The sequence below is a fragment of the Mauremys mutica genome, chromosome 3 (assembly GCF_020497125.1).
Source record: "Mauremys mutica isolate MM-2020 ecotype Southern chromosome 3, ASM2049712v1, whole genome shotgun sequence".
Taxonomy (NCBI): Eukaryota; Metazoa; Chordata; order Testudines; family Geoemydidae; genus Mauremys; species Mauremys mutica.
In genome coordinates, this window is record NC_059074.1 from 45,206,609 (window position 1) to 45,220,767 (window position 14,159).

A 14,159-nucleotide genomic window follows, 5' to 3' on the forward strand; every position below is an offset into this window, starting at 1 on the left:
CCAGAGCGCGCCCCGCGGCGCGCCGCCCTGCTTGGGGCAGCGGGATTCCTAGAGCCACCCCTGAGCGTCCATCTGTGTTGAGTCCATCTGTGTCGAGACCGTGTTGTGGCCTCTGTCCATCATGGCCTTCGAGATTTTCAAATGTTTTGCATTTCGTCTATTGGAACGGAGTTCTGATAGACCAGATTCATCTCTCCATACAGAGATCAGATTCAGTAACTCTCGTACGGTCCATGCTGGAGCTCTTTTTTGATTCTGGGACTGCATGGTCACCTGTGCTGATCAGCTCTCCATGCTGGGCAAACAGGAAATTAAATTCAAAAGTTCGCGGGGCTTTTCCTGTCTACCTGGCCAGTGCATCTGAGTTCAGATTGCTATCCAGAGTGGACACAATGGTGCACTGTGGGATAGCTCCTGGAGGCCAATACCGTCAAATTGTGGCCACACTAACCCTAATTTGAAATGGCAATACCGATTTGAGCGCTACTCCCCTCATCGGGGAGGAGTACAGATATCGATATTAAGAGCCCTTTATATCGAAATAAAGGGCTTCATTGTGTGGACGGTGTCTGAATTAGCTGGGGGTTCGTTCAAGCTTGGTATTGAGTGAGGAAAAGACAGGCAGGACCAGGGTAACACTGAAAAGCCAAGTGGCTGTGTTTATTTAGGGATTTCTTTACACCTTGGGCCGGGGGAGGAGGCAATTTCCAACTGGGACTCAGATAAACAATGCAAGCAAATTCAAACCAATAACAGTGTACTGTATACTGCTCACCACACCACCAAATAGACAGGCACACCAATCACACAGATAGGAATCGGGTTCGTCAGGGCGGTGCCCGGAGCAAACACAGAAAAGAGACCCACGGGCCACTGCCTCAGCCACCCTTGCGTTCACACAGAGGATAAATCCAGAGTGTGGTGCGGCTGCAGCTGGGCAGATTCCACTCACTCAGACCACGGGGACTGGACCCCCTTGGTCAGCTACTCTCTAAGTAGAGGCAGCTCCCCAGTTAAACACACACACACTGGACACAGACAGAGCAGTGATTCAAACACATAAAGCAGTTTGCAATTAACAATTCAATAACAAATAGAACAATAATACAAGCTAGCTAAACAATTGTGCAATTCTGAGCTCACTAATACAATCCTGATATCCTGAGTAGATATTTGGTACCAAGTTAGGGAGGGGAAAAGTAAGAGGCTAAATAAACTAACTGTCGGATATCAAAAAGCAAATACCGCACTCCAGGCGCAGCTGACCAGCAGAACAGACACCAGAAGCATGACGAGCTGACAGGGATCGGGTCCAAATGACAACGAATCCAAACGATACGACACGAGTGCACTTTACTGGGAGGAGACCCTGGCCGAACGAGTGATCAGGTCCTTCAGCTAACACGCGGATGCTCCACACAAATTTTGGGGGGGAACCTAGTTTTATAGACAGGTCTCACTCCCTCGTGTCAGTATCTGATTGGCTCCCTGGTCCCTCCTCCCTTCAGGTTTCGAGCTGTTGCCACCCCACGTCAGAAAGGTTTGCACACGGCACACTGGAGTTGATGAGTAAACAAACCTGACCCTTAGATGACTGGGTCCAAAAAGAGCAGGAAAGTGAGTCTCTGGGCAGAATTAACCTGACCTCCAGATGACCGACCCAAAAAAAACAGGTTGCTGGGCAGAATCAGGCCTTCATACACAGAACTAGCCTGACCTTTAGATGGCCCAGCAACAGAAAAAGAAAAAAAACAAAAAACACAAGAGAGCATACACAGCCAGTGTTGCTGGGCAGGATTGACTCTCTGGCCTCTCCTATACAACAAGAACCTGGTCCAAGATGGAGGCTGCCTTGCCCTTTTAGCAGGACAAGATGGCCGTGGACCGACAAGTGGCCATACATAGCCATAACTGTGCAACGGATTGCGACAGACGGGTACAGGGTTAATTCGGTTTAACACTGCTAAATTCGAGATAAACTCGTAGTGTAGACCAGGCCTTGATCTACAAACTCTGAAATGTAATGTATAAGATTCATTTTAACCTTTTAATAACTCTTCTTTTTTATATTAACAAACTTTTTGTTTACGAAAGGATTGTCTATCAGCATCGTTTTTGGGTATGATCTGAAGTATATTTTGATCTGGGGTGTGTCTGGTTCTTTGGACCTGGAAGAACCTAATATACGTGATTTCTGGTTTTATTAATAATTTATCACAGAAGTCTGGTTTGTCTGGGTGGTACATGAGGGGCGAAGGGGACTGTCTGTGGCTCCATAATAATTAGTACAGTATTTTGGAAGCACACATTTGTTACTGGCTTGATGAAATCTTATGACAGACTACACCATCTCTCTGGAATATATGCCCTGTATTCTGGCCATCTGACCTGAGACTGGCACTTTTAGCTGTGTCCCATACCAGGCAGCATGACAAGTCCACCAGACTGTGTTTCATGGATAAGCTGACTGGATAGGATTCAGAGGCTGTCACAGATGTTGACAATATATGTCAATAACTGTTCAAGTACCCTCCTCACAGAATCTTACAGTGTGAGAGCAGATCAATGAAACAAACAGTGTACCCTTACAGGAACATACAGTAAGGCTTGACTGCAGTTTGAAGGAGGTAATGGTCTGACAGTCAGAAGAATGATCCTTACAAATCCAGCTCCATTTTAAAACCTAAAATGAGAATCAGCATGTTCCCTATGCATACTGACGAGTCATCGTTTGGGATGCAGGCTGCCAGAATCCTTGCTCATCCTCAGTTCAAGGTCAGAGAAGATACGGCGTACACAGTAAATACTTCTGTTATACATCCTTGTCTAGCCTCCAGCTAAAAACTCTACTGGGAATGGGGTGAGGAATGTACCTGTAAAAGGGGAACAGGTTCACATGAGGGAAAAATGCTTCTAAGAGTGTGGCCCAATTCAGCGGCTATTAAAGTTCATAATAATGCTTTCACTGACTTCAGTGTCCTTGCATCCCACATTCATTTGTGACAGTTTTTGTATTTGCTTTGGACAGGTGACTTTCTGAGAGTATTGCGCATTAGCTAAATTAACTATTCCAAGTGGCATCTTTAGTGTCAATTCCCATTGGCAGCTGTGAGTTCTTTTTCTCTTACAACTACATTGTTTGTTTGACATCACAGGACACAAACAAACAAGACAGAGAATGCACCAGGATAGAATTGAATATACCATGTGAAAAATAACGTTTAAAATAAAAATCCTCACAGTAAAGCCTAATGAAGATTTCCAAATATAGGTCTCCTCAGCAGAACACAAAGTAGATTAAGAAAAAAAGAGTGCAACAATGGTATATATTGTACACTATAATCATAGATATTAATGTTTATTGTGTTACCATTCCTGCATGTTAAAGTGGAGGTTATCCACATCTATTGTTCACGCACAGAACAGCTATTCAGCAGTAGTCAACAGCACTGTGAAGTGTCTAGAATATTAGGTAGGCTGAGTGTGTTTATTAACACTTTAATATCATGGTGAGTGTGCAGCCGCGGTTTGTATAATCCTGCTCTCTTCAAAAATAGTCAACTATATCTTGCAGAAACAATGGCAGTTTGTTTACATTCTTGGTTAATTACCACATTCAACTGCATAGCAACCAAATTAATGATTGGAATTATAAAGTCTAACAATGCAACCAAGTTGAAGATCTGCCAATAATCTTCCAGTAAATCTAAAGAAGAATTCCACTGTCTCAGGTTCTATTTTAGCAGGGAAGAATCTCACTTTTAAATGATTCATTTGTATAATATCTTAACCACAAATGTACTTTTCAATCAATACTGTTAACAAGCTTTAATACCAGGATTCCTTAACCCTCTTTACCCCTGAGTATGTATTTTAATTATTTAACAAGTAGTTACTTCCCGTTTTAATGGGCATTCCAAAGGATGAACATTTACAGGAGCCTACTTTGTCTGACCTTGTGCAGCTGATCTTATGAAACTTCTTTAAGCAATCAAGCTCTAGTTTTATTGCTGCTCATTCTTATTCCCCAAAGTCAGGTATCACTCCAAGTTAGGAGCAGTTGAAGAACTTGTTAACACTACAGACTGAAGTCTTGAATGAAAAGAGAAGGGTGTAATGGGATGAAAAGCACAAATAAAATTTAATGTAACTTGGTTTATCATACAGTATATTGCAAAAAATTTTTATCAAAAATAACATGTTGGATCCAATTCTCAGTTGGCCTCCCATCTCAGCTGAGCTCTTAACTATCTGCATGGAATATGTAAATTCACAATGTGAATGTTGGCATACACAAATATGAGTTATACACAGGCAGAATATGAAGGCTGGCTGAAAAGTTGGTTTGCTGAGGACTTCTGAGGAAAAAGAAACAAAGTATTTTAAACCATTTCTTCAACCCAATTTCTACTGAATTTCTAAGGTTAACATCTCCTCTTTAGTACATGGAGGTCAAAGCTACCGCATGAAAGCAGATTCTTTCTTGTTTCACATAAGCATCTGTTCTCAGATGGATATTCAAAACAACGTAAATTATTAACAAATATTAATAATAAATTGAAAAAATATTAATTGGCTTTTTAATTGTTTTAACTGGTATTTATTTTCAAGAGTTATAAAATGTAATGTAACTTTAGCGCCCTCGTGGCCAAGATGGAGTCTGCTCTGCAGGCAGCTCTGGCCAAGAGAAGGCACGCGCAGGAATGCAGCAGGAGAAATCCCTTCTACCCCAGGGGCACCTGTTCCAAACCCCCCAGAGTGAACACACCCACCCACAGGAAAAGTACAATGAATATAACAAAGGGAGGTATTTATTTACAGAGGGATGAGAGGAGAAAAACAACAAGGGGAAATACAGGGGGAGCAGTAAAACAGGGCTGCATCCAAGCCAAGGCCCCGCGGGCCCAGTGGTAGCACAGTCTGGAGGGGCAGACACTGAGCAATGTGTCTGCACACAGAGTTCAGGAGTCCTGAGCAAAGTTCCAGTCCAGTGGTGAGTCTTGGGTGCTCCTGGTCGTCTTTGGCGCCAGTGAACTTTCCCCCAACAAACCCTCCGGTGCTCTCTTCTGCCGCTCTCTGCAAAGCCCCACAGAGTGACCACCTCCCCACTTAACTATCTAGCAACCTCCCTCCTTGTTCCCAATGCAGAGTCACAAGCCCCAGTACTCACAGCCCCATGCAGCTCTGGGCAGCCGTGATACTGGGTCCAGCTCTGGCCTGTCCTTCTTGGGCGATTCCTCCCTGGCACAGGGCTCCTCCTGGCTCCTGTCCTGGGGTGTCCCCGATCAACCGTCCTGTACTTCCCAGGCTCCAGGCTGGTTCTTTGCTGCTTCCTTTGCGAGAGCCTGCGGGCCACGTCCCAGCTCCAGAGCCACCCCCTGGAGTTTCCCTCCTTTTTTCTCACTCTCCTCCTCCCGCCTAGGAAAAAGTTTTAAAGGGGCCATGCTCTCTAAACTCCAAAGAGGTTATAGTAGTGATCTCTGTAACTAAAGACTGTAGGTTTTACAACTTACTTGAGTTTATTCATAGCTATAAAATCCATTTGGAATCTGATTTTTCAGAAGTATGACATCAGTGCTCAATACCTTTTGAAAATAGGCACAAGGCATCTAATACGGGATACCCAACGACTGGGCACCCAAAATCACAGGCCACTTTAGAACATTTTGGCCTTTGTGGCTTGCACTTTTTGGCAAAGTTGGAGTAGATGGGTTGAGGATAGTGAAGAGGCTGATCCACTAGCTATTACTGCAGCTGACATAGTTGGTGTCTTGGGTTGCTGTGACAATGACAACTATATTCAAAGAGCTTTACTACACCATTTTTTAATTCATTGTTGATAATTAAACAATAGTTTGGCAGATATATTTTCCCTATGTCTGTAAGTATTACACAACTTTAAGTTAAAGTATCTTTTAAATATGTTATGTGCTCAATTTGTGTTGCTTCATCAGCTTGTTCATCATAATGTAGATCAACTGTTTTGGTATATGCTTCCAAACCCTTTGTAGAACATGACTATTTATCTTAGGATATGACTTGATTCTGCAGAATCATAAGGTACTTCTAAGGTGCCTCATTACTTAGCTACTAAGGTATGTCTACACCGTAGAACCCATGCCAGTTTGGCTATGCTGGCATAGCCCCCTTGTGCAGTTGTAGCCTACACCAACAGAAGGAGCTTTTTTCAACAGTGTAGGAACACCACTTCTCTAAGGTGCCACAAGTACTCCTGTTCTTTTTGCGGATACAGACTAACACGGTTGCTACTCTAAAACATCTATGAATTACATTAGTTGTGTTAACAGAAGCACTCTTCCATTGGCATAATTGCATCTACAAATAGGGTATTTGTCAGGGTATGGTGTTTTTCATAACCCCGACTGATGTAGCTATGCTCATATAACTTTTAGGTATGAACAAGCCATAGTCTGACTGCTTTACTTGGTGTCCATATTTATGTTTTTCAGTCTAGCACACTCCACTAAAATGTTGTTGAATATTTTATCTTAGTACTCTGTACTCATGCATGACTAAAGATCTCATATGGAAATTTCCTAGTACCTGCATATTACATTAGTAGCAAGTGATGTCTCCACATCACCTAATAGAGTAGAAAATACTAGTGCACTGTAAAATTAGATTTTTTTATAAAAAAGATCAATACTATGCTGATTCCATATAAGATCTAGTAGAAGAACAAATGAAGAATAGGATTTTGGATATAAAATTAACATACCCTAACATATTCACAGGGATATCTATACTGCACACTAAGCCCGGATCTGTGAGTATTTGCAAGCTCGGTTGCCCACACTACATTGTAAACCTGGATTTACAGTTGTAGGATCCAGAGTTCACAGCCATGCTAACATGTCCAACTACACTCTGAAGACCTGACTCAGGTTTGTGGTTTATGCTCCAGGCACACTGCAAAATAACAGGGCTTGGACCTAAGTCACAGTCGGACTTGTGCTCTGACCCACCTCCTTAGCAGGATACTAGGATCTCAGTCCTGAGTGCTTGCTGACCTGAGTCAGACTGTACGTGGATAGAAAGGGGGCTTGGGCTCAATCATGAGTCAGAGCTCTGGCTTGATGTGCAGTGCAGACCTACCCTAAATGAGAGTGCTTCTGATGTAGGTAAATTGTCAGTGTATTTAGTATTATACCATTAATCCTGGTGTTTCGTTTTAGTATACTGTTTATGTGGCTCTGGTGCAAATCTGCTTCACTGAAATGCTAAGCCAAAGTTTACAGAAGCAGCTATAAAATGAGATGCCATTATCTTCAAGTCTTGCTCTAACTGGCCTGCAAGTGCAACCAATAAGTCTCTAATAAAGGTGTTTGGGATGCAATCAAATAAGATAGATTAAAACATTTGCCTGAATGGATTCTAATTTCTATTCTCAGGATAGATCACAAACTGCTTGATCTAATTTTAGTGCAAAGAAATCTACAGCTAGTGATGAGTCATCCAACCAAACCACCACGTAGCTGTCATATAATATTGGCCACTTATCTGGACATACATTTTTTTTTCTGGAACTGTCAAAGACCAGAAAAACTGACCTGTTAACATCAGGTTTACAAATACCACATATGTGTCTCCCTTTTGTTCCCTATTGCAATACTCAAGCAAAGACCCTGAGACACTGCTATGCTGTGATTTAAAACCACATTGTAACATGGAAATAAGGTGGCTGTACTAGGTTCCAGGGCTGTACTAGGTTCCAGTGCTAAAAAGCACTGTTGACTATATTTTTGTCTGCACCTGCAGTAAAGAGATACTTTTATAAAAATTACTATCATTTGGGGTCTCTTTCACTTCTGGATGGGACACTGGGAATATGTAAGTTGTTGTGCTTCTTTCTTGTCCTAGCTATAATAGAGTAATTGAGTCAGTGCATCAGCCACATGTATAGATTTCAACAGAATTTTTACTGTTTTTCACTGGTGTCATGGCTTGTAAACCTCTTCACAAGTAAGAGAGATGTTGCAATTATTCTTCATCCTTTCACAGGGGAAATCAGTTCTCTGTCATAATAGATTTATGATTAAGGGTAGCAAAACATTTAAACTTTTGAGATGGAACTTTATCATTAGAAAGCAATTGATGTTGATCCCACCTATGCAGTGGTGCAATTTTCATCTTTGACAGACCAAACACATTTTTATTTGCTTCAAAGGACTTGTTTCTCATTGTAGTTTGTCTCTCTTTTAGTTCCCCAAAATACTTTTCATATACCTGCATTCAGTTTGAATTAACTTTGAAATTCTGTATCAATCTGCAACTTTTCTACAGATTTTTGGTCATCCAGGACGGAAATGTATGTTTGGTCTAGCAAAGGCATCTGATGGCCAAATAGTTTACAACAAGCCAATCTTGGCTCTAGTTTTTCTTGAAGCCAAGGGTCTCAACTACTGATGGGTATATATGTTCATGAAGTTATAATTCTCAGGTCCCCTTCATCTGTTTTTTCTTTCCAAAAAGAGGTCTTGGACTGTGGCCAGCCTCAGTGAATTGGCCCTTTCCTACTAACTGGGGCTGTAAGGTCAATAATGAAACATGCAAGTTCTTGAGCTATCAAAGCAATTCTAAATTGAGATCTGCTCATCTCTTGTTGAACAAACTGCGTTCAGTATTCCAAATAGCAATAGCTACACAATATTTGAGTCTTTAATTTTGTTTCTTTGAATCATTGACCACATATTTTGTGTTCCCTCCACTCCCACTACAATAGCTGAATTAAACAAACTCTTTCTTACAGGCCTTTTCTTGACCTCTGTCTAGCTGCAGCCAGCTGGGCTGTCCCTAAATAGAAAAATTGGGCTATCCAGAGATGCTGCCTGTTTCTTGCACTATCCTCTAGCTGACATTCAACAAAACGTGAAGAGGGTCACCTAGTTGTAATATCTGTGACTATTACCATGTGCAAGCAACTAATTGTAACTACTAGAGAAGGCTGTTCAATTCCTAAAGGATTGGTGTAGAAGTACGGGAAATGTCAAGCTTTGGATAAAATTTTAATTTAAAATCAGATTTTCAGAGGGGAAAGGGGAACCAAAAAATGTAATTGTTTTCTTACCAGAAAATTTAGGGGATTGTGATGAGCTTTAAAGTTAGTCAAAACATTTCAACAATTAACAGCACACTGCTATTTACATCCAAAGAGACTACACCTCTACCCCGATATAATGCGACCCGATATAACACAAATATAGATATAACGCGGTAAAGCAGTGCTCCGGGGGGGCAGGGCTGCGCACTCCTGTGGATCAAAGTAAGTTCGATATAATGCGGTTTCACCTATAACACGGTAAGATTTTTTGGCTCCCGAGGACAGCGTTATGTCGAGGTAGAAGTGTACCTTTTCAGGCAATGTAATTGTGGCAATTTTTCTTTAATACAGCCTAGAAAAAAGATATTGAATATAAAAAAAAGAGGCAAAGTGAAGTCTACAAAATTTCCAATTCAAAGTTTTTGATTATCTGCTTTTACCCACAGGTCTGTGGAGAGCACAACACTCACTAGGCAGTGTGGTGACTCCCAGGTACATAAGAATGGCAATACTGGGTCAGACCAAAGGTCCATCAAGCCCAGTATCCTGTCCTCTTATAGTGTCCAATGGCAGGTGCCCCAAAGGGAATGAACAGACAGGTTATCATCAAGTGATCCATGCCCTGTCACCCAATCCCACTTCTGGCAAACAGAGGCTAGGGACACCATTCCTGCCCATCCTGGCTAATAGCCATTCATGGAATTATCTTCCATGAATCTATCTAGCTCCCTTTTGAACCCTGTTATAGTACTGGCCTTCACAACACCCTCTGGCAAAGAGGTTCACAGTGCATTGCGTGAAAAAATACTTTCTTGTGTTTGTTTTAAACCTGTTACCTATTAATTTCATTTGGTGGCCCCTTGTTCTTGTATTATGAGAAGGAGTAAATAACACTTACTTATTTACTTTCTCTATACCACTCATAATTTTATAGACCTCTGTCATATCCCCCTTAGTTGCCTCTTTTCCAAGCTGAAAAGTCCCAGTCTTATTAATCTCTCCTCATATGGAAGCTGTTCCATACCCCTAATAATTTTTGTTGCCCTTTTCTGAACCTTTTCCAATTCCAATATCTTTTTTCAGATGGGGTGACCACATCTGCATGCAGTATTCAAGGTGTGGGCATACTATGAATTTATATAGAGGCAATATGATATTTTCTGTCTTATTATCTATCCCTTTCTTGATGATTCCCAGCATTCTGTTCGGTACCCCTTATTGGGTTAAAATAAGGTTAGATAGATGCACACAATCCTTCTCATTAGCCCTGGGAAAATTTTCTTGGAGCCTTCTGTGGTGGAAATGGGGCTCTGGGGGCAGTTGTGGCCACAGAAGTCCCTTTAAAGCCACACTGCCAGGGAGCAGTGGTGGGGACAAAATGGTTCCAGAAGTGGTGCAGATGGCTATGGCCTCCTGGGATCTCCATGTTTATAGGTGCACTCGGGGTTCATATTTTTTAAAGGGGATAGGGTAGGGCAAACCTTGGTCCCTCCCACCCACTGATGGAACAATACAGGAGAAACTCCAAAAGGAGAGCCTCCCATTAGTATTCCTCCCCTTAGCCACCTCCGATGGATTTTATCATTGGAAGGTAAATCCAGCCTTTTTGATGCTAATATAAATAAAAATAACCAGGCTGCAGCAGCAATATTTTGTTATTTTTAAGTGTCATACAGATGTTAAACATTTTTACCAAGTGAGGGTAGGATTCTGATGTCAGTTATAACAGTGTAAATTTGGTGTAACTACATGTAGCCACAAGCTACCTGGGAGACACTGTAAGTAACATACTTTAGTCTGGAATAGGACTGTTGTTTTTGCTAGATCATTGGCAATAAAATGACAGAAGAGATCTCTCTAGCTGTATAGGCATATATCAGGATGGCTTTTCCAGCAGGGCAATAAGATTCTGTCTACACTGCAAAAAAAAACAAACAAACCTTATGGCAATGAATCTCTGAGCCTAGGTTAACTGACTCAGGCTTGTGCTATGGGGCTAAAAATAGCAGTGTAAATGGTGCTTCCTGGGCTCTGAGGCCCATCTCCCTTGCTGAGTTTCAGAATCCCAGATCCAGCCCAAGCAAAATGTTTCTACGCTGCTATTTATAGCCCCACAATGCGAGCCTGAGGCAGTTGACCTGGGCTCTGAGACTTGCAGCCAGGGGTCTTTTTATGCAGTGTAGACAGACCCTAAGACTCCAGGTCACATTTCAACAACCCATCTCTGTATGCATGCAAAAGATTTTTGTGCAATCAGTGGTCCACTTGAGGAACTGATACGGGAAAATATACAATCAGATAATGCACATTTATCTAAGGCCATTTACCAACAGCGATAAACTGCAGGATAAATGGATGGAAAAGATGATTTACTGTTTCAGAGCAGCTCAAGAAACAAGCTAAGAATTACCAGAAGAAGGTAGGAAAAACACAGAGGAAATTGTCACACATACACCCCTTTTCTCCACCAACCTGCCAAATATCTTTCCAAACCTGATTCTAATTTTGCTGATCCTTCACAAATTCTGAACAGGTATTTCATGTCTGCAGTGTATACATTGCATCAAAACTGTGTACAGTAGCATTAACTGAATGTAAACCTTTACACAACAAAGATAACTATGTACATTAAAGCTGCTGTTACTGTTTTGCTTATTCTCATCATAATAATCAGCACCTAATATAGTCAAAGCACAGTATATTAACTAATGAATCATCATAGTCTCCCTGTGAGATGAATAAGTATTATAATCTCTGTTTTACAGATGAGGAATCCAAAACAGATATCAAGAGCCAGATTCCGATCTCACATGGTTTTTAAACTGAGATCAGTGAACTTACTCCTGAATTACATCTGCATAACTGAAATCAGAATCTGGCCCTAATTGACTTGCACCAGGTTACACAGTGAATCAATGGCAAAACCAGGATTAGAATTCTGACTCCCACTCCTGGCACTCATCCTCTCTCTCTGATATGCAAGGCGATCTTAGTGTCACCATTAAAAGGTTAATCCTAACTAGCAAAATGTCTAAATACAGCATCAGCACTCCCCTGGCAACCTCCACCCCATAATGACTACTGAAGCCTGACAGTGAAATAATTGGTGATGAAATACACCTTGCAGGGGAATAAACATATTCTTCAGATTTTATAGGCAGCTGACAAGTTGCAATAAACAAAAGCGCTAACGTATGATGTTCTATGTTGTATTATAATTAAATGAAGCACAAATAGCTGTCTCTGCTGCAAGCTTAATTCATCAAAACATTAGCTGCAATTCTTGAGAGCTTTTTGCCTTTTCGGGGTGTGTGTAGAATGTAATCTTCCTATTGCAAGTCTGTGGTTTAAGTAGCCTGCTTCTCCTCTGCATGCAAGGAATTATTTCCTCCTTGTGCACCTGTACGCTGAACAAGGCAAAGAGGGGGCAGAGTCAGCAGAAAAAAAAAGTATGCCCTGCAGGTTTAGCTTGTACTTTTGACATTTACACAGGATTCTGCTCTAGTATTTATTCCAATATTAAAAGAAAAAAACCTTGAAAAATCCCCAGCACTGCTTGACACATATACATACTGCTGAAAGATAAAATTCTCAAACCCATGCATATCAGAGCACAACAGTCTGAAATAAATGTTTGAAATATTTTAATAAGCTATTGATTTTTTTAAAATTTAACTTACACAGAAGAGAGAAGGGAAAAGTGCATTTTCCAAGGGGCAGCCTTCCTTCTGTGTTGAGTTGGGCAGTGTCATGAACCTTCAAGGTTTCTTACCCAATGTTTCCTCTAGTGGTGTCATTATATCACGCCCATGACACATGACTGGTTAAGTGTTATGCAGCAGAAAGTATCCAATATGTTCTTCCATTAGCTGGCTCACATTTGCTTTCCCTGTTCTCCTTGAATTGTTGCAATGTGGCTTCAAACTTTTTGTCACAATACAAGGGCATTGATCATCCCTGGGGTCAGATTCTATATATGAGCAAAAAGTTGGCAATGGCCATTCTTCTGGAATATACCAGGTCTTTAGAATGAAGTAGAAGAGCAATTCTAAGCTCAGCACTGCAACCATGTATTGTTTCCCAGTGCTCACTGGGCTGGATCACAAATCAAATACAAATTAATGATTTATGCCAATCAACATCAGGCTTATGGTACCCTGTGCTGCCATTGTTGCTTCCGTGTACATTTATCAGATTTTCATGTCCACCAGTATGTTCACCCAACTCTGCCTCATTCCCTCTACATAAATGAGTAATGAAGGCATTTCTATTTTTGAATCTGGCAGCCCTGATTCACACTGACTCCTGCGTAAAAGTTGCATGGGAAAATCGAAGAGTGGCTGTGTAACTCATTTTTTTATGAATATTGTGCTATCTGTGCAATGCATAACTGGCTTATTCAGTTGTACAAAAAAGTCATTTATTTATGCAGAGGCAATGCACCTAGTTGATTAAGTGCTGCCCCAAATCTATTACCGTGAATTATATTCAAATTCATAGCAGTTTTTCCCCCCTCTTCAAGGTAACATGATTGACTCTATGAATATATAAAAGAAAGACCATAAAAGCAGCTTAGTCAGCAATTAAGGGGGAAAAAACCATCTGCTAGCCTTACTCTTTTTAGGCATTTCTATGCACTTCCAGCTTGTTACAAGTGATAAAAACTCGTTAAGCTAAACTTTTTTCATTTTGAGAGCAGTATAAATCTTTTCCTGTTATACTATATTTCTATAGGGAAGGCAGGTATATAAAAAAGTTATTTCCTGATTCCTTTTAATGCCATTCTCTAGATATCTCAGACCTCAATCAACAGTTCTTAACCCAGTTCTACATGGTCTTATTGAAACTTACAGCTTCTAGATGATTGGATGTTACTGCAACACACAGACTCCCCATAAATGCACTGTAAGTACAATATATGCATCTTCAATATAAAGCTGAGCTGTGAGGCAACACTGACTTTCAAAGCTCCTGCAGTTTCATTAGTCATAAACATTCTCCTTTTACCCTACATCAGGGGTGGGCAAACTTTTTGGCCTGAGGGCCACACTGGGTTTCCGAAATTGTATAGAGGGTGGGTTAGGGGAGGCTCTGCCTC

The 14,159-nt window shown here is 41.1% G+C and overlaps 1 long non-coding RNA gene across 1 annotated transcript in view; it reads left to right on the forward strand.

Moving 5' to 3' along the window:
- Positions 1 to 14,159, forward strand: part of LOC123365911 — a 61,048-nt gene that overhangs the window by 27,200 nt on the left and 19,689 nt on the right. The window contains exon 2 of the long non-coding RNA XR_006577823.1: positions 13,852 to 13,966. This is a non-coding gene — a long non-coding RNA (uncharacterized LOC123365911). The remainder of the gene's footprint in view (positions 1 to 13,851; positions 13,967 to 14,159) is intronic.